At 43.9% G+C, this 19,739-nt stretch overlaps 1 protein-coding gene and 1 long non-coding RNA gene across 3 annotated transcripts in view; one reads left to right on the forward strand and one right to left on the reverse strand.

Annotated features, from left to right (window-relative positions):
• Pbx1 (PBX homeobox 1) overlaps window positions 1-19,739 on the reverse strand; it is a 309,784-nt gene that overhangs the window by 8,468 nt on the left and 281,577 nt on the right. The window lies entirely within an intron of this gene.
• The window catches only part of LOC134481530 (uncharacterized), a 54,029-nt gene continuing 36,134 nt past the window's right edge, over window positions 1,845-19,739 (forward strand). The window contains exon 1 of the long non-coding RNA XR_010057101.1: window positions 1,845-19,606. This is a non-coding gene — a long non-coding RNA (uncharacterized LOC134481530). The remainder of the gene's footprint in view (window positions 19,607-19,739) is intronic.

Consider the following 19,739-nt stretch of genomic DNA (forward strand, 5'->3'; position numbering starts at 1 on the left):
ACTCCGGAAGAGGCCAGAGCCTCCTAGCAGAAGAGTCTGTGTGTTATTGAGCTCCATGGGCACGGACCTCATTCATCTTCACAGACACTGCTGCGCCATCCATTTTAAATGACATAGAAGTCGACCCGTTTATCAAGATCAGCATACTACTGTATTATTATGATTATTTAGCATTTACATAAGACTCTATTTGCAAAGTGCTTAATAATAATTTATTTATTACTTCATCTAACTATGCACTAATGGAAAATTCAAGCGGTTGTTTTGAGTTCACTGACCTCGGCTCTGGAGACACCTCAGGCCATTTTCAATTGCTGCCCAGATGCCTGCCATAAAATGTTTTTAATGAAAAACCATTTGGTATATATTATATATATATATGTATTATATATATATGTGTGTGTGTGTATGTGTGTGTATTTTATGTATATATACACACACATATATACATACATACATACACACATATATATGCATTTATATTTATATAAATGTGTGTTTATGCTTTCATTTTTTGACAATTGTAATGTGTTAAAAAAACAATATTTTTGCTTTACAATTGGGAAAAATAGCCATTACTATTAATAAGAAGACACTAGCATTAAATATATTTAGAACTTACATACAATTGCCCCAACATTCTCTTCTCATTGAGTAGAACACACAGAAACCACACATGCATTCTTTGCATCCCTCTCTGGAGGGATTCTCACATCTATCCCAGGATGCAGGAAGCTGAAGCAGGAGGGTCGGGGTTTAAAGCCAGCCTGTACACTACTGAGACTGTCTCAAAAACCAATGAATAATCAAACAGAAAAACCAAACAAGAGTTCAGTCGGGTTCGGAGTCTCATGGGTGGCTGACAGCTTTGTCAGTGAGCTGTTTTGAGGCCCATGTCAGGCACTGAGCATGGCAGTGGGGTGCGGTGGCTAGCTTCTCATGGTGGGGTTCAATTAAACAGGGATTGTATTGCAGAGCTCTGTCTTGGGTTGACAGGGACTTTCTCAGTCCTCCATTTCTGTCTGACGGCTTGTCTGCCCACTCAGGTCCTTTCCTTCACTGCTAGGCAAACCTCCGCACATTTTGCAGTCCTGACTCAACCTCAGATCCGGCCAGCTTCCTCAGCCGCCAGGCTTCCCCAACCCCATATTGAAGTTAAGCCTTGCTCTGTTAGGCATGGCTGTAGATTGTATCCACCAGAGTCCTGATGGGAGGTAGCTTGAATGCTTTCAAAGAGCTTTCCCCTCCTTCATTCTATGGAAAGGTATCCACTATTCTGGATCTTTAGCCTCTGTACAAAAAGGTTTTATAAACACTCTGAAAACAACCGTCCTTAAGAAAAAAGCAATTTAGGGGGGAGAGAATTTCTTTTAGTGTGTAGTTCAAGGATACCATCCATCATGAAAGGTCATGAGAGCATGATCTTGATCATGTAGCTAGTCACACTGCACCCACAACCCAGAGGATACAGGTGGTCACACTGTACCAACCCAGAGGATACAAGTGGTCACACTGCACCCTCAACCCAGAGGATACAAGTGGTCACACTGCACACTGCACCCACAACCCAGAGGATACAAGTGGTCACACTGCACCCTCAACCCAGAGGATACAAGTGGTCACACTGCACACTGCACCCACAACCCAGAGGATACAAGTGGTCACACTGCACCCTCAACCCAGAGGATACAGGATGTCACACTGTGCCCTCAGCCAAGAAGCAGAGAGTGGTGAAAGTTGTTTGTTTCTTTTCATCTTCCTTTTTATGCCATCTAGGACAGAGGCTCTGAAAGTAAAGCCCATTGCTTCTGATAGCCCCGTCTCTATACCTACAATAGTCTGCATTGATTTTTTACCTTTGTTAAAAATGTTATGAGTACAGGCTAATATGTGAATATTATACAATAAGAATATATACATATATATATATATAATTTATATTTAACATTATATAATATACAGAATAATAAAATAAATAAATGATAGGGCATAAATGAACTAGCACATAGGTACACATAAAATACCAGTCAAACAGGCATGTCAGAAGAGAGAAATGGGGAGGAGAGGTCATACAGAGATAGTGGGAACGCAATTACATTTGAAAAGAGGCTAATTCCTAAGCTAGAAAGCACCATTGTTTACCTATCCAGTTAAAATCAAATAAGAAAGGAAAACTTCAGTGAACTGCCGCAACAGGGAATGTTTCCTGAGCTACACTCAGAATTCTGGGAATGCCAAGGCCCTTGTGAGTGAGTCATGCTTGTCACCTATGAAAGTTTGGGGTTTTTTTGTTTGTTTGTTTTTTGTTTCTTTAGAATAAGAACAGAAGACATTAGCCCTTTCCCACCATGTCCCCAACCCCCATTTTCTTTCTTTTTTTTTTTTTCATTTTCCAAACCATTTCTGGAAGAATTCGGGTCTCTCCTTTTCTAAACCTTTTATCCCTTTTCTTTATCTCACAGTGGTCTCAGGTCTAAGACACCCATGAGAAAACTATTAAGGAATGTAACAAGTAATTTTGAAAATGAAGTTTACCAAGAATCAACGCTAACCATGGACAAGGGTCATGCATTTAGTTGGTAGTGGTGACTGGCTTTGAGAGATCATTCAAACTGGCTGAAATTTTAAAGCATGTTTCATCGTCTTTTGTGTAAAGTCTTAGGAGACTTAACTGTCATTAATTAGGGGATATGTGGCATGTTTAAGAGAATAATAATGAGATTATCTTGGAGTTTTCATTAACTTTTAGAGGCTAGCTAACAGAAAGTATACTGCACACCCCCAAAACAGCAAACTGGCAGAGTTCAGAAGTCGTCTTAGGTAAGAATCTAGGCTGAACTTCGATAATGACCTCAAAGCATGAAGTAGAATAATTTGTGATTTACAGACGTCAGCAGGAATTGACCCAAACAAGACACATCCTATTTCCATCACTTACTCCTAGGATGGAAGCTATTAGAACAGCACAGAATCCCTGATCCAATTTCTTCAACATAGTGGACAGCACTTCTCTTGTCCTTGCTTGGGATAAAAGTGTGTAATGAGAACAACGATATGCCAAAAAAAGGGGAAGGGATCTGTCCTCAGTCTGCAGTAGTCCACAGTGTTTGCCTTAAGGCACTGGCTCTGACTGGCCCTGTCTATAGCAGGGTTGTAGTGACAGCAGCATACCTGGTGGCACACCACCTTCAGGGTCACACTCTGGGTTCACATCCTGACTCTCCTACATATCTGTATGTCTCTAGATAATGTTCTGAATTTTTCTGAGGGTTTCCACAAATTTCTTTCATATAAGGTGGGTCAGCAGGGCACAATGATGCATGACTGTAGTGTTAGTACCCAGGAGGCTAAGTCAGAAGGATGTCCTGAAGTTCATGGACAGCCTGTTTTCCACAGCGAGTTCCAGACCATCCTAGGTTCTATAGAAAGATTTTGTTTTGATAAAATGAAAGAAGACAAATGATTAAACAGGAACCAATGTCATAATACACACTTTCAAGAGTTGTAATGCGGTAGTATGCTGTATAAAGTGTAGCATCTGGTCAGAGAAACAGACTGGAAACGGTAGCTCTTTATTACACATTAAACGCATTGTCTGAGAATAATGAGCTAATATGTGGGATGCTGAAATCAGGACCCAGAAAGGTCTCACTAGGCTGGACTCAAGGAGCAAATCTAATAGGGTGGCCTTTAACAAGGATAAATGTAAAAGCAGTGTGATTCGATCTAAACAGCAAGTGGCAGACACCCGGTGGGGAGATGAGTGCTAACAACTGCGCACCTGAACGAAGGCTTGGGCGCATCATTGACTCTTTGCTAATTTAGGATCAATGGTAGAAGTCCACCAAAAAGCATACATAAGTCTGTGCATTGTCTGGCACAAAGGAAGAAATAGTAGCTGTATCCTCTGCCATTCCCTGGACCTCACATGCTTTCAAGGGTGGTGATAAATGGAGCTAGGATTAGGAAAGAGATGTACATTTAAACGGAGCAAAACAGGAGGAGGTAAGGAAAACTCATGAAGGTGCTGGATCCGTGTTTCTGAACATTCAAAAAGCAGTATGTATATGATGAATAAAATCCCTTATAGCAAATTTCTGGCTCCTACTCTGCTTCGAACTGCGCAGGAGAGCAAGAAGGATGGGTGTAAGTGCCAGGAAGGAAGATTGCTGCTTATGCTACAAAGAACGCACCTTCAATCATTAACCCTGTCTCCAAGTGGGGACCTAGTGAATTCCCCCCAGCGCTGGGAAGGCCCAGGGAGAAGCTGAAGCATCATCACCTGCAAAGGATGCTGTACGGTAACTACACTGTCTCCTAGTTCAAGCTCAGTCTGCCTACCGTAGAAGTCATAGGCAAAGGTAGATTCTCCCCTGGGGAGAAGGTTCAGAGCTCTCTTTAGATCATTTAAAGAACCTCACATCCCCTCTCATCCCTCTCTCAAAAGATGGAGACGGAAAGCTTGGTTTGATGCATCCTGTCATTCAAATGTATACAAACTTCGTTCTCTGCTGTGATGGTGTACAATAGAATGCCACACGTGAGTGACAGCATTCTGCTCTTCCTGGGGACCATCCCTTCAGCTTGGGGACTGAGGACTCTGCCAGAGACAATAGTCAAAGTCCCTCAACCATGTTCGCAGTCCTCTCAAAGTGGTGTTTTCCAGGGTCACCAAGGACTCCAAGGGGATGAGACACCAAAGCCACAGACATTCCGTAAAACCCTACCAAGGCCCTGGGAACTGTTTATCTCTGGCCCTGACCTCTCCAAGACCCTATCCCGCCTGTCTATTATGGGATAGGTGTGTGAACTAAAATGTCCTGAAACGAGATGCCATGGAAACTGCAGGAAAATACCTTCACTTAGTTCATGAAAACCCAAATCAGCAGCTGCTTGTGCCTGTATGCACACCTCCATTAAACTGTCAGGCTGCTTTACATTTATTTACCCTCCATGTACTGCCTGTTTATTGGGCTAATAAATTGGAGGCAGTAATATCTACTCACCAAAACCCTACCTGTCTTCCAGGGCCTGGCTGTCACCTTACATTCTCCAGATGTCTCCCCAGGTACTCTGCACATGGAAAACACGCTATTCTCTGAACAGAGGAGCCATCTACTGTGTGTGCCTCTTATTAAGCACTGGCTGTTTACCTCTCTGGTTGTTACTTCTCTGGATTCTTTTACTTAGCTGGATTTTCTAGTTTTCAACTAGCTGAAGTCTTACCTGATGAAGCCATTAATTCTTGCTTACTGGGGCGGAGCCAAAGCTCACGATTGACTTTCACTGTGAGATTTAGAGGCATGAGCGTCCGGTTGCTAAGTAGGGAGTCATATACCTATCTTGGGGTCTTTAAAAAAATGTTAGAGCCAGATAGAGCCACACACAGGAAGGCAGTCTGCTTTGCCATGGCCTGTGGATTCACCCAGTCTCCCTGGAAAGAACAGAAAGAGGGAGACAGATCCCACGGGTTTTCACATTGTAGACTTGACATTATGGTTTTAGGGTTTTCCAAGGTCTAATGGCTCCAAGGAACACTGTAGGTCTGGCCTAGCTTTTTGAGACAGAGTCTCATTATGTAGCACTGGTTGTCTTGAAATTTGTTTTATGTCCCAAACAAGCCTTGAAATCACAGAGATCTGTCTGCCTCTTCCTCCCACATGCTAGAGATGGCATGCACACACCATCTGGCTTGTTCCAGAGCATGTAACCAGAGGGGTAAATAGTTGGTGCTTAATAAGAGATGTACATGGTAAATGCAGCTGTTCCGAGAATAGCACGTTCTCCGTGAGAAGAGCACCTGGGGAGACATCTGGAGAATGTACGGTGACAGCCAGGCCCTGGAAGACAGGTAGGGTTTTGATGAGTGGATACCACTGTCTCTACAATTGAACTCAGATTCTCAGCTTGCACATGGCTTGGCATCTTTATGTTGTGCCAGAGACACAAGAACAGACTTTCAAACTCTCAACCAAGGCCAGTTCTTTTGCTCATAGCCAAAAGAGCTTTCTCCCAGTCAGTCAGACCCAACCAAACATAGAGAATCACTGACTTAGATGAGGAAATGGAGTTGAGGTTTGACACAGTTGAAATCTATAGTTGCTTTAAAAGTGGAACAGCTTGCTGTCTACAATTACCTGACTCAGAACATTGGTTCTGAGAGGGACCAAAAAGCTGAATAGACACCCACATTTACCTTCTTCAGGAAGCATCCTGTTTCCAACTGGCCATTACCTAGACATAGGCTGCCAGGTTCAAATTATGAGCAAGTGTCTGGGTATAAACCAAGACTTCTCTGAGGGCCTTTCTCTAAGTCCAAGCCATGATGCATGTTTAAAGCTAGCCAGGATTCATGAGACACCAAAGAGCCCAAGGCCAGAGAATTCCTTTACATCTCCAACCCCAACCCAGGCACTCCCTACCCTCAGAATGCTAGTTCTTCTGGCCCCTTCTATCATTTGGACAGTGTTGTTTGCAAATCAAACTGGCTCCCAAGGTCAGAGAAGTCTAGTTCTCCTCTCCTATTCTCCTCTGTGTAGGGCTCTCATGGCTGAGGCAAGCATTTGAACTCAGGGGTAGGTAAAGCTGACATTAGAGCAGAAGCATGCTACTTGCCTGTGAAGCCTGCCTCTGCCACCTTCCACACTCCCTCCTCCACCCACTGGCAAGATGCAAGCAACACCAGCTGGGTCAGCATCCTTCCCTACGCTGCTGCCATTATGGCCTCTCAGAAACCCAAGGCCACACCATAGGAACAAAGGACATCTCAACGTGGACGTTGGCTACAGTCATTTAGAAGTCACCTTGGGCCAATAGCCATTTTCTTAAGCTAGTACTGTACCCATCTGGAAATCTCCATTTGGCTGGGAGCTGTTCTATTCTTTCTCTTTCTGCCTTTTCTCTTCCTACCACACAAAACGCTCGAGACCCACCTGAGACCTAACATTTGTCTGTTTTGAGAATAGATGAGTATTTATTAGAATTAAACAGCTGGGAGCCCCGTGATATTTAGACGGGTATTAGGAGGAATGTATGAGAAGAAGATAATGCTGGGTCTTTTTGTCTGTAAACCAGTCTGGGCTTAGTTACTGAGGGGATTTCTTGGATCTCCTGTGAGCGCCAGATACAGTTAATTTCCTGCAAAAGCTGCGGGCTAGGCCGTGCTGATATTGCAGTGTTATTTAGAATAGAAAGGTCAGGCCTGAGATTGAATAATCACTGACAAGAAATCCACAGGGCAAAGGAGGCAGTTGGTGAGTAGTCAGACTTATTTCTCCCTTCCCCGACTTCCCTTCATTCCTGGGTATCTGTTGATTCTGGAGTTTGTTTAATATTCTTTTTGCAACTGTTTCCCAAATTCGGAGCTGGTAGGAGATGTGTGTTGAGACAAAGAGGGGACAGATTCCAAGCCATCAATGGAGATGGGACATTTAGTCTCATAGACTGGGTCTATTTATTCTGGGCCATTGGCCTTGGGTACCTGTGTATGAATTTTTCCGACCATACATGGTGGTTTTTCTTCTCAACAGTTTGAAGCACCCTGTCCCTAAACATGGTGCTTTCTTTTCCTGCATAGCATCTGAGCTATCCACCGTGTGGCCCAGTTTAAAGTCTGCCCTGTGTCTGGAGGCAAATATCAGCCTCTGAAAAGCATAGAGGAGAATCCGAAGAATGGAACATGTGTCGTGTGTGAGGCTGGAGTAGTTTATGAATTCTAGCACCCATGGGAGTCCCGCTTTACTAATGGGAAAGGCACCAGAGAAACTGGATGGCTTGCCCAAGACTTCTCAGTTCCTGCACAGCAGAGTAAGGGTGTAAAAGCTGGGGATTTCTAGGTACCAAGTTCATTGCATCCTTCAAAGGGTCCCAGTCTCAATGGGGACGTCTCAGGGGTTCTGTCCTCTTTCCCTTTATCCAGTCACCCTAAGGGGTTTCTTGGAAATTTTATTTAATACAAGAGTTTCTCTCTTGTATTATTATTATTAGCTGTCCCCTGGGATGACTGATCCTACAAATTAAGTGGCGTAGACTTGAGACCTGTTTGTAAAGAATGTGGATGGGCGAGAGGAATGTTGGCACCCCTTTTGATTCTCAGATGCCACATAGTTTATTTATTTTGAAATTCTTTATTTCATGTTTGGACTTCATCAAGAGGACTGTGAATCTGAGGCCAGACTGGGATATACAGCAAGTTCAAGGCTAGCCTGGGCTACATAGTAAGATGCTGACACCCCCAACCCTCCAAAGTAAAAAAAACAAGACTGGGCATGAGTAGCTCACACCAATAATCCTAGCACCTCAGTGTTGAGGCAGGGGGAGTATCATGTATTTGAGGACAATCTGGATTATAGAATGAGATTCTACCTCAAAGCTTGTGGCCACACATGTGCACATGCACGTACACACACACACACACACACACACACACACACACACACACACACACACACTAAAAGACCTAAGTGGATGAAGGCAAAGTTGGGTACTAGATTAGGTACTGGAATGATTCCTTAAACTTAGAGGTCATCTTGCTTAATTTGGCAACGGTATGGGTACAAATAATAAAACAATCAGCACGTCATCTATCTATCATGAATTGTGAGTTGGCACCTAGGTTATGGTGAAAGGCCTTCAAGCATCCTGAGTACAGCCAGCTAAGGGCCAGAGCACGTGATTCTGAGGATAAGGAAAGGCAAAAGGTTATAAGGTCAGGCTTGGAATGCTATGTCTAGGTTTCTCCCAATTTAGGCACAGATAGCAACAAGTAATGATATGACTTCATGACACTATAGCTTTAGCACACACTGGCCCGTCTGTTGATGTCATCATAGTGTTCTGGCATCTGGTGACATTTCTCATGCTTTTCATAACTCTGGGCTTGAATCATGAGGACCATATATGACAGGTTGGGCTGAAGGGAGAACAGATCGTGGACTCCTGTCATCCTTAGCTGACAGAGACATAATAGCAAGATTAGATTGCCAAGTCATCTGCTTTATGCAAATTCAGTTCCTAAATTGAGACACAGTGTGGCGATTCCTGTTCCCAAACCAGGTATCTAGTAATGAGTACAAACATCGCTTGGGGTTGACGGAGGTTTTGACACAGCACAAGTGCTTAAAAGCCATGATCTGGTGGCTGCTACAAGAACCAGGACCTTGGAGTCCCAAGTTTGACCTCCAATGGGACTCTCCTTTCTCTGTGCCTAGCATCAGTATCCTGAAGCTACAAAGCATAAGGTTGTACACTGGCTTTGAGTGTTTATCTTTCAAAAGCCTTGAGTCGTTTAGTGCAGGAAGGTGGCTGCTAGCTTTTGTCAATGCAGCTGTACGTGAGTTATGATAGTGAGAGGAAGTACTGATACACAGAGCAGGAGCCTGTGTGCCCAGGGAGTGGTGAAACCAGACTCTCGGCTCCGGCTTCCTTACTTTGTGCCTTACAGAAAGTCGCACACCCTCTCTGAACTTCCGTGTTTCCATTTGTGACGAGTGGAACCTCGGAACCTCGGCACCTACTTAAAGCTGTTGAGAAAAGCGTGTACAAACCCTTAGAACTCCACCTATTTCACAGTAAGCACAAATATGTGGATAGGTGCTTCTCCAGCCTTGCCAAGCAGGCACATCTGAGAAGCACCATTTGAGTGCCAGGATCTATGGTAAGCACACAAATTAATTAGGAGGCAACTGGCTTCTGACCTGGCTCTAGCAATGGAAGCTTCAGGCTTCCGAGACCTGGATGTGGTTCCACAAGCCAACCTTAGAATGAGTCTTTGGGCTGTTTTAGGGCAGCACGAACTGACTCTCTGACTCCAAATAGATTTATTGCACACCTCTAGGAGGCAGGCACCTCCATTAGTAATTTGTCCCGTAGCCCCTGTGTCTGGGTTTTATTTCTTGCAGAAATGGAACTGTGACACCTGCCCCCTTTGGGTTCATGCAATGGTTGTGATGCTCCAAAGGAATATGTCAGCACAACTTTTGAAATGCTTGACACATCTGTGGTACCAACATTCGAACCATGACAAGTGTCACCTCTGTAGGTTGGTGGCCCTGTTGTCAGATGGCAAACACCCCCCCCCCCACTTCAGAGAGAGTGCAGATGAGAAGGATGACCTCGAAAATACAATCTCTGTGGTGCCATCTGGCATCCTCTTTGCCTTTGATTTATTAGTGCCCGCCTCTCCCTGTGCGGTACCATAAAGGCAGGTTGTGTGACACCTTTACTGTCTGGCACGACACGAAGCAGCATGATCTCATGCATGCAGGGACAAGGTGTGGAGGCTCACCTCTGCCTCCCTCCACAGGATTCCAGGCTGCGCCTGGCCACACGTACTGTTCAGGAACCACTGGCCATTCTAGCCGCTCTGGAAAAGGTAGAGATGAGCCAGGGCAGAAACAGGTCAGCCAAGGTCCAGCCAGGTGGGATGTGTCTCGACAACCTGTCACGTCCCCCTCTTCCAGGTTGTTCTGGTGCCTGCCGTCCCTGAAGTTTATAGGTGTCATTACCTATGAAAAATCTCTTCCATCTGAAGATAGTCCGGGCTGGGGATGGGTGGCAGATTGCAATTTAATGACCAGATTAAAATATGCTAAAGCAAACAAACAAATAAATAAAAATCCCAGCAGCCCGGAGCTCTGCAATTCATTCTGTGGGCAAGAGAGGCTGGGGCTCCAGGGACCGGCTCATAATTCACCCCATCGGCAGGTTTAGTAGGCTGTTACTGTATGACCACAAGGGGAAACAACTCTCTAAGAAAGATTTACACTGACTGCCACTGGAGGCTGAAGGGCTAGGGGCCAGGAGTAGAGGATTTGGGAAACAAACAGGTCCTGATGCTAACCATGGGAAACACCAGCCCCTACACTGACCCGTGCAACAAGAGAGGTTCATATTCCCTTCCTTTTCTGAGTTCTCCCTGACCCCTATGTTGCTCAGCAGGATTAAGTCACTCCTTCTCATGGCAACTGAAACCAAGGTCATAATGCCACCTATTGAAATGGAGGCTCGGTTTTCTATCTCTGTCTTAACAGACTCGCTTGTTTTCGAAGGGTAGGGAAAGCAGTGTTCTTTTGCTATTCTTGATTTCAGGTATAATTTTGAGTCACTGTTCAGTGAGCGAACGTGTGAGTGAGTGGTATGTGTCGGGATCTGTGTGACTCAGGGGGAGTCACAGCCTGTTAGCATCTAACAGGAACTGGTTCTAGACTCCAAGGAGATACCAAAATCCAAGGCTGTATAAAATGGTATAGTGTTCTCACCATGTAACCTGTAAATATCTTATGCTTTTAGTCATCTCTAGATAATTTATACTATGTACTGCAATGTAAAAGTTGCTTAACTGTCATTTTTTAAAATATTTTTTAAGTGTGTGTGTGTGTGTCTGTCTGTCTGTCTTTTTATGTTCAGGGATCTGACAAGTTTTCAGGTGTCTGTGGAGGTCAGAAGCATCAGATCTCCTGGAGTTGTAGTTATAGGAAATTGTGTCACCTTATGTGGATGTTGGGGACTCCATTCTTTGGGAAGAGCAATACTCATTCTTCACCTTGGAGCTATCACTGCAGCCCCCAAATTGTTGTTATTGGGGGTTTAGGGAACAATGACCAAAAAGTCAGTGTCTGTTCAATATATAAGTAATTTAGAAATATTTTTGACCCTTTGTTGAGGTCATAGATACAGAGCCTGCAGGGGTGACAGGCCAGCTGTGCTGTGTACACACTCTCATTTAGTGAAGAAAAGGTGGGAAAATGACATTAAGACCAGCCTTTGCCTCTTTGGCCTTTGATTTCTCGAGGAACTGTCCTTTGATTTTCCTGGCCTGCAGGTCTACTCCCTGCCAGTTCCTCTCTTGAAGCATAATCCTTGTCCCTGCTGGTCCTTGTCCTCTGCTGAACATTCTCTTTGTTGTCCCTTATTACATGTCTAGCTAATTTGACAGTTTGAGCGTTCAAGGCAGTTACTACTTAAAAAGACAATGTTGACCCTATTGACTAATTCAGTTTTCTTCATTATAGATGCTCATAGGATCGTATCTATCTTACCTATCCAGATAAATAACAGGTAGATATTACACAGGCACTCTCAGTAGATGGTGAGCATTGTCACAAGAAGGACTAGGTAGTGTGTGTGTGTGTGTGTGTGTGTGTGTGTGTATGCATGCATGCACGTGTATGCATATATGTACTTATGTGTGTATATGTGGACATGAGTGTGTGGGTGTACACAAAAAGGCTTAGAGACACAGGTTAACCTCCCATGTCTTTCTCAGTATGTCTGTCTACCTTGTGTTCTGAGACAGGGTCCTTCACTGGCATAGAACTAGGCTGGCTGGCCAGTAAGTCCCAGGGGATCTGTCTGTCTCCTCTTCCCCAGCACTGGGATTAGAAGGGTGCAACATTGCATTTTAGTTGGCTTCTGAGGCTCAAACTCAGGTCCTCATGCTCGTGTGGCAAGCACAGTACTGGTGGAGCTGTTAACTCAGACTCAGCCTTCTTCACTCGTCATCCTAGCACTCCGGTTGACACATCTCCATGGAGACATCAAAAGTTCGGTGCTTAGTGGAATGTTACATCTCCATAGGGTCTTCTCATTTCTCATGAAAAGACATCTATGCAGCTCTCCTTTCCCCTATCCTGCCACTCTATGACCTGTCACCTTTGCCCACTGAAATATATGCATGGTGATTTCAGACACGGAGCCCCATAGAGCTAGAGCATGGGGCAGCTCTTCTCTAAGACCTGGCATGGCTGGCGATTGCTGCTGTACTTGAAGGGAAGAGAAGGGTGAGGAGCTCCGAGGTTATCACTCATTTCTACCCTTTGGGGAAACTTTGTTTTCTATTCACATCCAGCAAATGATGCTCTTGTACCAGTAACAAATGTCAAGTGTTCTTCCTGGGACTTTGGGGAGACAGAGCATTAGCAAAGGAGGAACAATCCAGCAAAAAGGACAGGAGTTCTATTTAAGGACAGGGAAGCTAAGTAACAAATGTCACCCTGAGACACCAGGGAGACAGCTTTGCATCAACAACCATGAGTGCAGGGAAGAAAAAAAGAAGAAGAAGAATATGCCCACGGCGACCTGCGATTATCCTGGCTGCCTGCTTTCTAGAATATTCCAGGAACCTCCCTCTCATGCTTGATGTGATCCTTAGCTCTCAGCATTACCTTATCTATGGGCTATGGTGCTGTCTGAGCTGAGTGTTGGGGGCCATGTAGGGAATTAGTGGGAGCTGCACACCAACGCTGACATACACTTGAAACAGCATTGCTAATAAGAACACTGTGGCTCCAGCCCACAGTGGTTTGGCGTACGTTACATTTCTTTGTTTATTTATTCATTGAACAGTGGTGAACCCTGCTCAGTGGTAAGTGTGGGAGTCATTGTTCAGTCCCCCTCTATTCGAGGTTGGAACTGGGATAAGGTCTTATCCACCTTTCATCCCCACTGAGGGTAAAGGAAATGAGCTCCAATTGGGGCTAGGGGAGGGTTCTCAGTTCATAAGGGAGCAGGGAGAGGGTAAGTAATTCCAACCAAGGCCCACGAGTGTTAGATGAACAGGGTAACTGGAATTCTGTCAGGTCTCATGAGCCATTGAACACATCTGCACTGTGCAGTGAAATCCAGAGAGGGTCTCTTGCAGGGTGAGCTTCCTTTTGAGTGAAAGATATTTGTACTTTTCTCCCCCAAAAGCAAAGTGCTGTGTGTGTGCATGTATTCTCAAGAATGCAAGTAGGGGAGCAGGTGTGTATGAGTGTGCACTTATGTGTACTAGCACGTGTGAAGTCACAAGTCAACTTTGGTTGTCGTTTCTCAGAAACTGTCTACCTTTGGTTTTTTGAAACAGTCTTTCATTAGCCTGAGTCTCTCATCAATCCAGTTAGGCAAGGTGGCCAATAAACTCCAGGGATCCACCTGTTTTTATGTCCCCAGAAAGGAGAAACAAGCATGTGCCACTGTGCCTATTTTTATATGGGTTCTGGGATTATATTTGCACATCACAGACTTGCACAGCTGAGCCATCTCCCCAGTCCCTCAAAGGTACCATTTTATCATACCAGGAACTCTCTGGGCCCACACCACCATCATCTTTGGCCCAAAATACTGTCATCATCTCTTCAGTGGGTCTTTATTTCCAAACTTGTTTGCTTGTATCCTATTTGCAACAGCTGACAGAGCCATACTCTCAAACTTGAATCCCATCACACTATCAGTCCTGTGTCCCCACTTCCCCAAGGCCTACAAACTCATGTTCATCTCAGGTCTGTGCTGCCGTCCACCATTAATTTTCTGACCATAGCACCCATCTTAGTTACTTTCTATTGCAGTGACAAGATACCATGATCAGGGCAACTTACAAAAGTGGGAATTTTGGGGGTGTGTTTGTGTGTATTGCAATTTCAGACGATTAATTAAAGTCATAACCTTCACGGTGGGGAACATGGTAGCAGACAGACAGGCGTGACACTGGACCAGTAGCTGAGAGTTTATGCCTTGACCAACAGGCAAGAGTGCTAATTGGGAATAGTGTGAGCTTTTGAAACCTCAAAATCTACCTCTAGTGACGCATCTTCTCCACAAAGGCACACCTATTAATCCTTCCCAAACAGTTCTACCAATGAGCGGGCAGCTACTCAAACATATGAGGCTATGGGAGGGATTTCTCATTTAAATCACCACATTCTATTCCCCACTCCCCAACCCCCGTATGTTATGGCCACCTCATAATGCAAAATGCATTTAGTTCAACTTCAAAAGTCCCCATAGTCTTTCAGTCCCAACATGATTTAAAAGCCCAAAGTCTCAAATGAGACTCAAGGTAGTCTCTTAATTGTAACCTCCTATGATATCAAAAATTGAATTAGATTATTTCAGCATACAATGGCACAGAATATATATTATCAATTCAAAATGTCAGAAGGATGAAATGCTGGACTCAAGCAAGATGGAAACCTAGAAGGAAAACTCCAACCTTGTACATCCATGCCTGGTGTTAAAGGACTCAGAAGACTCTGACTTCCCAGGTTGGCCGACCGTAATAGCACCTAATCGCTTCCTCCTCACTGAGCCAGATACTCTATTTACCTTGAAATTCCTCAAATCTCTTATGTATTCTCCAGCATCATGGCCTTTCATGGGATAGTCTTTCTTTCTGGAACAATCTTAGTTATCTTAGTGGGTTGCCTTGGTGTCCTGCAGCATTTGTTCAAAACCACCTTGTCATCCTGTGTTCAGGATGTCTTTGTCTTGGCTTATCACATTGCCTCTGCCTGCCTCTCTTACCCTTCTGCCTGTTTGGTTCACTCTTTTCTTTACTGCATCCTTCCCTTCCCACTAGAACTAAAGCTCCATTGTAATGGAAAACTGAATCACGTGCTCTAACAGTGCCAGGTCAGTGGCTGAGGACGGCAGTGAACAAAGCCAAATACAAAATCATAAATGACTTATGATGTTATGAGGTCTTTGTTGCAAGTGTAAGTGTGTGTGTGTGTGTGTGTGTGTGTCTGTATGCATATATGTATGTGTTTATGTATGTATGTATACATGTATGTATGGAACAGCATATCCACATCCACATATGCACACAGAGATAAAGGTCAATGTTGGGTGTCTTCTTCAATTGCTGTCTGCCTTATACTTTTTATCCAGGGTGTCATTTAGCCTGTAACTTACTGCAGGGGTAGGATGACTGGGCACTGACCCCAGGGATCTACTTGTCTGCCTCCCTAGTACCAATGTACACCATTGTGCCTGCCTTCTATACGTGGCTTCTTTGGGTAACTGAACTCAGTCTCTCATGCTTGTGTGACAAGTCCTTTACCAGCTGAGCCACTGCCCCATCCTCTCAATAACCTAAACATTTTAAAGAAATCACACACTTAATCTTTAGAAGTGTGTACATGGAACTGCTCTTAAAGAATTCTGAGGTTAGACTATGATAGTTCGTTTCACACCTGCTCCATGCTTTCTCGGAACGCCCTGTTTCTCTTAGAACCCCTTTTGCTTTTGGACTGCTAAGTGCTGTGGTCTCCCTTTAGAGTAATAAAGTCTCAGAGCCTTATTTCAGTGGCTTCAGCATCTCTCTCTCTCTCTCTCTCTCTCTCTCTCTCTCTCTCTCTCTCTCTCTCTCGACGTTTCTTTCTCTCCTTAACACCTCTCCCATAATACTTTGTTCTTCCGTATGCCCTTCTCCTGTTCTCTCAGTTCTCTTTCTTTGTCCTCTCTCCCCGCACTTTCTCCCTGCTCTTCCTCCCTCTTCCTGAACACCTTTCCCATTTTCTTCCTACTTTCCCCCATTGGTTCCCTTCTTTCCTCCCTCCTTTCTCTCTTCCCCTCCTTTCTTTCTGTTTCTGGATACCTACTAAGTGACCAGTGTGGCAATTTGTTCTGCTTTTCTTTGTAGGAGTCATGTGGTCCTTGGGGGTCTGATGGTTGATGTAAGGAGATGAGACACTTACTAGAGAGATTGTGGTAGATCCAAATACAGTGGGAGAGCTTGGAGCAGGGAAAGGTGAGCCTGGGAAGCACGGAGGCTTTCCCGAAGACAGACACCTGCCTGAAGAATAAGTGGGGCTGCATGTGTGAGGGTGGCAGTGTGGCAACTGTCATTCCAGGTGTTTGACGTCATGATATCGAGAACAAATAAGAAAGGAAGAAAAAGCTAGATCTGGGCTTTCTGTGGATGGTAAGAGAAGATAATCCCTGAATTAAGCCTGGAGGGATGAGTAGCAAAGGGCCCTGAGAATTCCAAATATTTCTTTTTTTATTCATCCTAATATTGTTTTCTTCATCACTACAGAGCAACCTGGTTTAAGACATCAATTGCTGGTGGATTCTAGTGATCTCAGGAACTAGTGCTTTCCTATCAGCCAGTTACTAGCCAGCACATTGGAAATGGGTGTAAATTAATTCCTGTGTGACTTGCGGGGAGGTGGTGTAACAGCTTCCCTGGCGAAGTTCAGTTCTATCATTCCTTTGTATTACTTTTGAATAGTGTAGATTCCAGTCTTGGATCCTTCCCTGGCATTTGATCATTTCAAATATTCTGATGGCAGCATTTCCTCTGTCCCTTAATAGATTATTTCAAGTCTTTCAACTGTAAGATTGTTCTTATTTAAACCCACAGCTGTTCCCATAATTTCAACCTAATTCTGTTTCCTCTTAGTTTATGTCTTTGTTAATGGATGTAAGGTTTTAAATTCTTCCTCAAACTTCTACGTGGACAAGTAGAGTTGCATTCATCCCAAGACCCCAGAAGTTCTATTGACTTTTGCTCTGTCTTCAGGATGCTTTGACCTAATCTTCTATTTTCTGGGAATGGAAAGTGTCTCTTGGTACATGGGATGTGGCCACAGCAGGCTTGCTCATTGAAGAAGTGCAAGATAAGTATAGAAGACAGGTGTCTGTCTGATGACTACAATGTCTTAAGCAACAGTCTCCTGAGGTAACGGCCCAGGGAACTCAGCAGAGATCTTGCTATTGATAAGGAAAGTCTTGAGTAGGGAATATAGTAATTCGGAATAAAGTAGGAACATGTGAAGAAGCAGGGCAGTGGATCTAGGAATAAAAGATTGGGTTTACATCATTGAAGGTCAAGGCGCAGGGATATGACTGCAGTAAAGTTGAGTGTGGAGGATGGGTGGTGAATGCTGTGGAATCACATGCAGTGCATCCTACAGAGTCAGCAGTGTGAACATGAAGGAAGTCAAAACCTCCCAGGGCCTGTATCCTGCTCTGCCCTTAGAAGTTCCTGGAGGCTGGGTCAGGTCAGGCTTTCACACATGACCTAGTACTTGCTTTGTTCCAACATATGATTCCCATAAAACTGCTTCTCCATGTGTGGACTGCTAAGAAGCTACAGATCCCCAACATTGCAAATCAACCCAAATGCTAGCACTCGGAGAGCAGTTTCACCTGAGGGGAGATTTTACATATTGAGATATTGTGAGCATCTTTTCTCCCTGTAGTGAAATCTCTGCCACCTTAGTAATAATAAGGCCCAGAAATGAGCAGAAAGAGAAAATGGGAATTCATATTCTGCAGTATATATTTCAGTGGCTTTGTACTTTTATACTAGACCAACTCAGCCTGTCCGACTCTGAAGCATGGAGTCAGCTATTTTTTTGAAGAATATAAAATTTCCTTAATATACAAGAGCCTGACATGCCTGGTGGGTCAGAATATTTCATGCTATCATTTGGTTAGGACATACAAGTTTTTTTTTAACTTCATATAGTTATTCATGTCCCCTTTTAGACTGTCCAAAGCATGGGTGTGTCAAGTATTTCATTCATTGTAAATTCTCCCGCTTTTTTTAAAAAATAGAAACACAGGATCTATGTAGGAAACATGTGAAACCTGCAACATGGGAATGTTAGGTTAGCATTGTAGGAGAAGTGTGCATCTTGGAAACATAGATTTGTTCTCAACATTGTCACTTGGGTGTGTGTGGGTGTGTGTGAGTAGATGAGTAGATGGTGGGGGAAGTGTATTTCCTGATGCAAAAGAATGAAGGCTGTTCATGAATGAAGAAGAAGTGAGCTCCTACATGCTCACTTACTCTATGGTTAACGGGAAGAAACATTTTCCTGTATTTCTACAAGTTCGGGGCTATGAAAGGCCTCTAAAAGGAACACACTGGGACTAAGAATCAGATTCATCAAGATTTTTCAAGAAGAAATGGGATAATTTTTTTAAAAAAAATTGCAATTTTGTGATCAAATTTAGAATTTTAGAAGCCACAGGGAAAGTCAAGGAGAAATGAGGGAGAAATGAGGGAGTGATAGTTGGGATATTTTAGCAGTCATTTGGAAAAACTGGAAAAAGAGACAGAAGGAGAAAAAGGAGGGTGGAGGGAAGAGGAGGGGGAGGAGAAATGGGAGGCACATGGAGGAGAAGGGGAAGAAGGAGAAGCGATAATCATAGCTAATATTTCTTTTCAGTAGAAGCAGGACCGAGGAGGCTATTCTAATTGGTAATAGTTCAAGGATGACAATGTGCAGTGAAATATATTGGTGGAAGAACACTAATAAGGAACACATCTTTCAACTTTACTGTTTGACAGGTATTGTTCTGAGTGCTTTCATGTATTAACTCATTTAATCCTTCCAGGAGCCCTACGAGGTAGATACCGGGTTTAACCATATCTCTTTGTGAAGGAAATGGAGACACAGAGAGATTAAACAATCTATCAAAGGCCATATACCCTAGTGATAAAACGGGAAACCTGCAGAGGGTGAACATCCCTTGCCCGATATGCCCAGGATCAGCCATATTTTTGTACTTTGTATTTTTTTTTCAGATTTTGAAATACTTTTTTTTTATTTAGATATAATGAGGTATATTTGGAAGGAGATCAAATTCTACACATATAACGCATTTATGTTTCAGGTACATTGCACATTCGCAGTCTGTAAATAATTCTGTTTACTTTTAGTGCTAAGCATTGCATGAAGTGTGTGTGGAGTCGCACACACTGGAGTCCAGATCTTCCTGTTGGAGCACTCAACTTTGATCTCCCTTCCCTCGGGGCAACTGGACTCCTTGAAAGTTCTGAGTGATGAGTGGCTGGGCACTGCTTTCTTCTCAGGAAAGGACTGTCAACAACCTAGTAAGTAGCTACAGAATGGAGCGGGTCATAAAAGACTAAGGCTGACTGGAAGTTTGCAACTTCCCGTTTTGTCCCTTCCACCTCTGTGTTAACCACCAGTGATCTGTGATTTAGTCGCTCATGCCTCCGTAAC

The sequence above is a fragment of the Rattus norvegicus genome, chromosome 13 (genome assembly GCF_036323735.1).
Source record: "Rattus norvegicus strain BN/NHsdMcwi chromosome 13, GRCr8, whole genome shotgun sequence".
NCBI classification, from domain to species: Eukaryota; Metazoa; Chordata; class Mammalia; order Rodentia; family Muridae; genus Rattus; species Rattus norvegicus.